General features: G+C 33.8%; 1 pseudogene; it reads right to left on the bottom strand.

Annotated features, from left to right (window-relative positions):
* Positions 1 to 363: 363 nt before the first annotated feature.
* Positions 364 to 1942, bottom strand: LOC149009902 (xyloglucan galactosyltransferase MUR3-like; annotated as a pseudogene).
* Between the last annotated feature and the right edge of the window lie 4253 nt (positions 1943 to 6195).

Below are 6195 nucleotides of genomic sequence, written 5' to 3'. Positions count from 1 at the left end.
TTACAAAGGCCAAATAAATGGAATCCTGAGAAGGATGTAAAGGTAAGGGAATGCTTAACATGTTTTCAGCCAAACCAATTATGAAGAGTAGATCCACTGCCTATGAAACAATCTCTAAGTTCTGGTTTGGATCTTCTTATGCCCCATGGCCATCTTATCTTACAACACAAACCCAGCCCAAATTTCTACCAAATAAATGAAAACATTTTCTAAAAAACTCATTGGTGCAATGTGCAGATTGTTGTTTATAGCTAACTAAAGCCTATTCCTATGTTTTACTGAAAGGTGGTCAAAGTTGAAATAAACCAAAACAACCAAGGGAATAGTTTCAAATTAATACAATCTAGAACTTTTTAGGAGCTTCTACAGATAAACTATCTGAATTGAATGGCAATCATCCTATGGTCCTGAAAAGAAAGAATCCCATTCATGAGGCTTTTCCACACTTTCTTCTTCCTCTAACACATTATACTTCCAAGCAGTCCCTTCTAAACTAGTTTCTTCCTGATCTTCAATGATAATTCTCTCTCAACTTAGTAACTCTGTCAATGACACCCTGCACAGCTATATCAAATGCATCTTTAACAGTCTCCAATCTTGATCTTGGGTTTGCATATATCAAACTTGGTATGAGATTTATAACCTCCTCCTTCATGGTCTTCACCTGCTCTGGAGAAATTTGCAGCAGCCTCTGCTCAATACTAACATTTCTTTTTGAAACATCCTCCACTGGAATGAAAACAGAGTACTTAGAATAGTTCTTAGGTAGATGCCAAGTGTATTGTGTGTAAGCTGAACCAGGATGGAAGAACACAGGTATACAACCAGCCAACATTGAATCAAAAGCTGACCTTCTTGTAAATGAATCACCTTGAGGTTGAAGACAAAACACAGAACTCTGAAACATCTGCATTACAGTGCTTGGTGAATGACAAATATTTTTGTTACTCTTACAGTCTATGAACTTACAGAGTTTGGAATTTCTGCATTGCTCAATGATCTCACCCCTAGCTATACTGGGATAGCCAGGGCGTGGAGCTCCAACAAATGAGAAAAGCCATGGTCTTTCCATATTCCTCATTCGATCTTGCCACACAAAGACATCAGAATCCTTTCCTGGATGGAAGTAGGTTGGGTATGGTATAGCAAATTCATTGTCACGCCATGGGCTCGATTCGATCAAGAGGATCGACATGTTCTTCACTGCTGGTAGAGACAAAAGCTTACTTCCCCAGTCAGAACCTCCATCACGTATTCTTCCAAAATCCCAAGTTATTCTGCCTGCAACAAAGAAATGATTCTTACCACCCATGACCTTCCACTCAGGTTTCTTGATAAGCCAATCCATCAAAGCTAGTGACAATGCATCTCGAAGAGAGCTGTTGTTAGTCCAGAGATATCTGGAAACATCCAATCCAGCATAAAATGGGACAAAAATGGCAGCAGCAATGGAAGAATCGTTTGTCAAACACCTGTACTGTTTCATTCTGTTGTTGAAGATTATGTCCAGAGCAAACTGGTTGGTATTATACATTCCAGAATGGAAGAAAATATCTTCAGTTTCTTCTTCCAATGGAGGGCCAAGCCCAGCATTGGTAATGAACTTGCACATATCAATCCAGTGACTGAAATTCTTGCAATCTTTGAGAATATCTTCATTGAATTGTGGAGGGAGATCATGGACATAAATGTACCTTCCTCTGCAAGGATCACTCTTATCCTCTGCTGTTCTCAAAGCCCCAAAAAATGGATTACCATCAGGCGCCACAGGCAAACACTTGGATTGAAATGCATTACGCTCTAGTTTTTCGAATTGATTATAGATGGTTCCACCTATAATGAAGATTAGAAAGAAGCACAAGAGTAGAATCCAGAATAACAGAGACAAGGGAAGAATCAAATGGAGAACAAAGTTTTTATTCTTCACTGTAGCTTTATGCATATCAATAGCTCAGAAAATCACACACTGAAAAAAAAAAACAAAGTGGGTTAGAGACACTCTCAAAGCTAAGAAACAGAACAGAACAGAACCCAATCAAGAGTACACAGAAGGAAAAAGAGAGGTTTTGACAAATGACACTGATAAAAAATATGAAGAAAAGAAATGAGGGCTTTGGATCTTTCAAAGAAATTTTATCAGTTATAAGTCAGCACTTATCTCGCATCAAAGCCCTTAAGTTTGTTTCAGAAAATTAACCATGCGAAGATATAAAAATCATTTCTTGTGTTCATACAAGATATCTAAATCTATTTATTACGCTGGAATCCCTTTCTTCATGTCAACATGACACCTGTTGATCTTATCTCAGCGGAAACAACTCATGTAATAAAAAAGAAACTGCATTCCCTGCCTTTTCTCTTGCACGTATGAATCTTGCGAATTTTTTTGGTAGAAATGAATCCAGATAATCCGCTGGTGAATAGAAAACTTAAATGGGAAGATAGATAGTTTTAGTTTTATAGAAAAATTTATTCAGAAAATAAATGAATTAATTAAAGCATTCCTGTTTTGATGCTTACCCGTTTTAATGACATCACAGTAATGCCATGTATAGATAGATTTCTGGTTTGAGAAGTGAAATTCAATTATTTTTTTCCAAAACTGATTGATCCAAAAACGTTTCTATAATCTTATGGGCCGCCATATCCGCCTTTCATTAAGTTGATTCAAGTCAAATATCTTAAACTTCACGAATCAGAATTTCTTGACAACAGAGTCAACCTGTGAAGCATTTTTTTGAATGATTACTAAACTTACACCCAAAAAAATCATTTTGGGAAGGGTGTATTATATCTCATACATATATATATATGGGAGGCACGTTGATTAATTCCTACCAAAAATAAAATGGTAATTGACTAGTTTTAAGATTGTATATAAAATTACTAATAAATCTCATAATACTTTGTCTATAGCGTTTGAATATTTGGTAAAAGTTGTCAAAATTAGTTAGGCCGGCTCTCAATCATAAACTCATCCAAAGTGATACTCATAGGTGACCATTAATTATGAAGTTGTTGAATGTATTATAAAAGCAAATAATTTTTTCAAACTATACCGTGAAATAATGAATAGAATTGAAATAAAGTGAATAGATATAAATGCAATATTTGCATAACAGAGGTGAAAGATATATTACATGTATTTAGGGATTGTTGCTTTGTAAGAAGCATTTGGAAACGTATGGTTAAACCACGATATCAAATATGGTTTTTTAGGTGCGAAAAGCAGGAATGGATCTATGCCAATATCTGTGGGTTTGCTGCCAAATGGAGCAACGATTGGCCTAAGCGATTTGTGTGTACCCTACAATTTCTTTTGGGATCGCGAAATCGAGATATCCATGAGATAGATTTTTCCAGACCAAGGAATGGTGTGTTCATAAGGAAGCCCTGTTCTTGATCGAGAGATTTTATCGAGCCAAAGAGTTGGAAGTTTTAGGGTGAACATGCCCTAGAAGAGGATGGTTTAAGTGCAACACGGATGCTGCTGTGAAAGTGAAGGAATGCTATGCTCAATTAGCTGGGGTGATCCGGGATCAAGAAGGCCTGTTCAAAGGAGGATTTGCTATCAAGATTCCTCTATGCCATGTAGTAGAGGCGGAAATGCACGCAATCAAAGAAGGGGTAAAGGTAGCGTTGGATATGAGAGCATGGCCACTCCAAATAGAATTAGACTCTCTAAAGGCCATAATGTTACTGAACCCAAAAGTTAACAAGCAAGGATCGATGGGAAGATTAGTTGCTGAAATTCGAAGCCTATATGCTTCTCGATGCCATGTTAGATTTAGTCATGTGAGGCGTCAAAATAACAAGGCTGCTGATTGGTTGTCTAAGAGGCGACTAATTGGAAGAGATGAGTAGGTTTTTTTCAATAATCCCCCGTAGGAAATGACAGACATCCTTAGAGAGGATTGTCTCAAGAGTTGTGCTCTAGTTTGATTTGTTTTGTTTTTTTTTTTTTTTTGTCTTTTGACCACGTTTTGTAACAATATATATATATATATATATATATATAATATATATATATATATATATTTTTTTTTATATATATATATATATATATATATATATATATATATATATATATATATATATATATATATATAAATGTTTGAAATTGTGATTTTTATAAAAATGCTAATCACGTGAGGTATTTTAAGAATATTTCATTTATTTTTTATTTTTCCTGGTAATTTAGAAATTATTTTGTTCATACATTATGTACATATATATTTCTTTTGTTTTTTTGGAAAAATTTTAGAAACACCTGAAGATAATTAATGAAGAGCATAGACACTCCAAAACTATACCAAACTGACAATGACCTCTTTTTCGTTAGAATTGTTAATTAATTAAAGGAACTGATGAATATACTTTTAGTTGTGTAATTCTATATCATATCTTGTCTTACAAGGAGGAATTCATGGAGGAAGAAATATGATGAAATTTAGGATTCAATTTTTAGGGGCAATCCGGGAAGTCACAAGAGATTAAGGGCAATGCAGGAATTATGAAATTATCTAAGCATGACTTAACGGAATTTTCTCACATAACAATATGAACTAAACTAGACTTTTTGTTTTTAATGAATTGAATAATTATCCAAATTCTGTTTGGTTACATGAATCTAGAGATTTTAAATATGGGCCTATTTGGTTACATGAATCTAGGGATTTCAAATCTTTGGATTCATGAATGCAAGATTTATCCCCATTTGGCTATGAAAACCCTTGGATTTATGAAATCTAGGGATTCGTCCTTTTACACTAAAAATGTGAATATGTAGATCTCACCCCCTACTATAAAAGCGCAAAAATCACAGAACTATATTGCGCTTTAGAATTTTATGAATTATGACTCCATAGATTTGAAATCTCTAGATATTTAAAATCTTCAGACTCATGTAACCAAACAGACCCTAAAGATTTCAAATTATAGATTTCAAATCTATGGAATCATAATTCATAAATTAACTGTTTGGTTAACCTGAATCTATGGAATGAAATATGTGGATTCATTTGTGATTTTTGTGAATGTGCAAATGTTTAGTGCTTTTATAATAGAGGTGAAATCTCTGGATTTTAATCCATTACCCATAAATCTACATATTTACGTTTTAGTGTTAAAAGATGAATCTCTAAATTTCATGAATCCAAAGATTTTCACAACCAAACAAATATAAATCTTGCATTCATGAATTCATGAATCTGGAGATTTGAAATCTCTGAATTCATGTAACCAAACAAACCCTTAATTACAAAATTAATATTTACTGCCATTCTCATGTTGATGAACTACATGCATGAAAATTTTGATTGCTTCCTATGATGGAAAAGCATCAAACAAGGAGGTTTAACAGAAAATGATGAATTATATTGCATTTGAGTTTCTTATTCCTAATTCTTCCATGATTTGGCGTGACTTGAGAAATTCAAGTTATGATTACAAACTCTAATGTATGAAAGGGAACCAATATCACTTTCTGTTACAAAATTATATTGAATTAGAAGAACATCTCACCCAAACTAAGTTGGTGTAGTATCTGAAGATACTTGCTGTAAGTTTTTGCATGAAAGGTGTTTGCTGAGTTTAGTTTCTTCTTTTTTTCCCAGAAAATTGTTCTCCTCTTGTCATGACTTATCCCTTAACTCATTCTTCTATGGATTCTTGGCAGCTTCTGCAGAAAAATCACTAAAAAAACACCTGAATCTTTAGGTTTTGATATCTCATTCTGTTGGTAAAAATCACATCCAGAGCAAACTGGGTGGTACTAAACAATCCGAATGGGAGAAAACACCTGGAATTCCTCACCACACAAAAAAAAAAAATCGTTTTGACCTGATAAAACATGTTAAGAAAAAGAAAAGAAAAAAAACCCTTTGGATTTCAATCTGTAGAGTCAGCTCTCATATTTAATTTTCTCTTACATCAAGACCCTTGAGTTTGCTACAGAACATTAATCATATAAAGATAGAAAGATCATTTATTGTGTTCATAGCAGAAATATTTAAATATATTTATTACGACTGAATCCCATAATAGTCCTGAAATTAACATATCATTGCAACCAATTTCCAGACTGTGCAGGTGAATCTTGCAGATAATTCTCTGGAAAAAAGAAAACTTAAATGGGAAGATGGTTTCATTTGGTTAAAATAAAGGAAGATATCAATCCTTCCATTTTATTCAAGA

This window comes from Hakea prostrata, chromosome 7, assembly GCF_041222555.1.
Source record: "Hakea prostrata isolate BN-2017 chromosome 7, UWA_Hpros_2, whole genome shotgun sequence".
Lineage (NCBI taxonomy): Eukaryota > Viridiplantae > Streptophyta > Magnoliopsida > Proteales > Proteaceae > Hakea > Hakea prostrata.
This window is presented reverse-complemented; position numbering and strand designations above follow the sequence as displayed.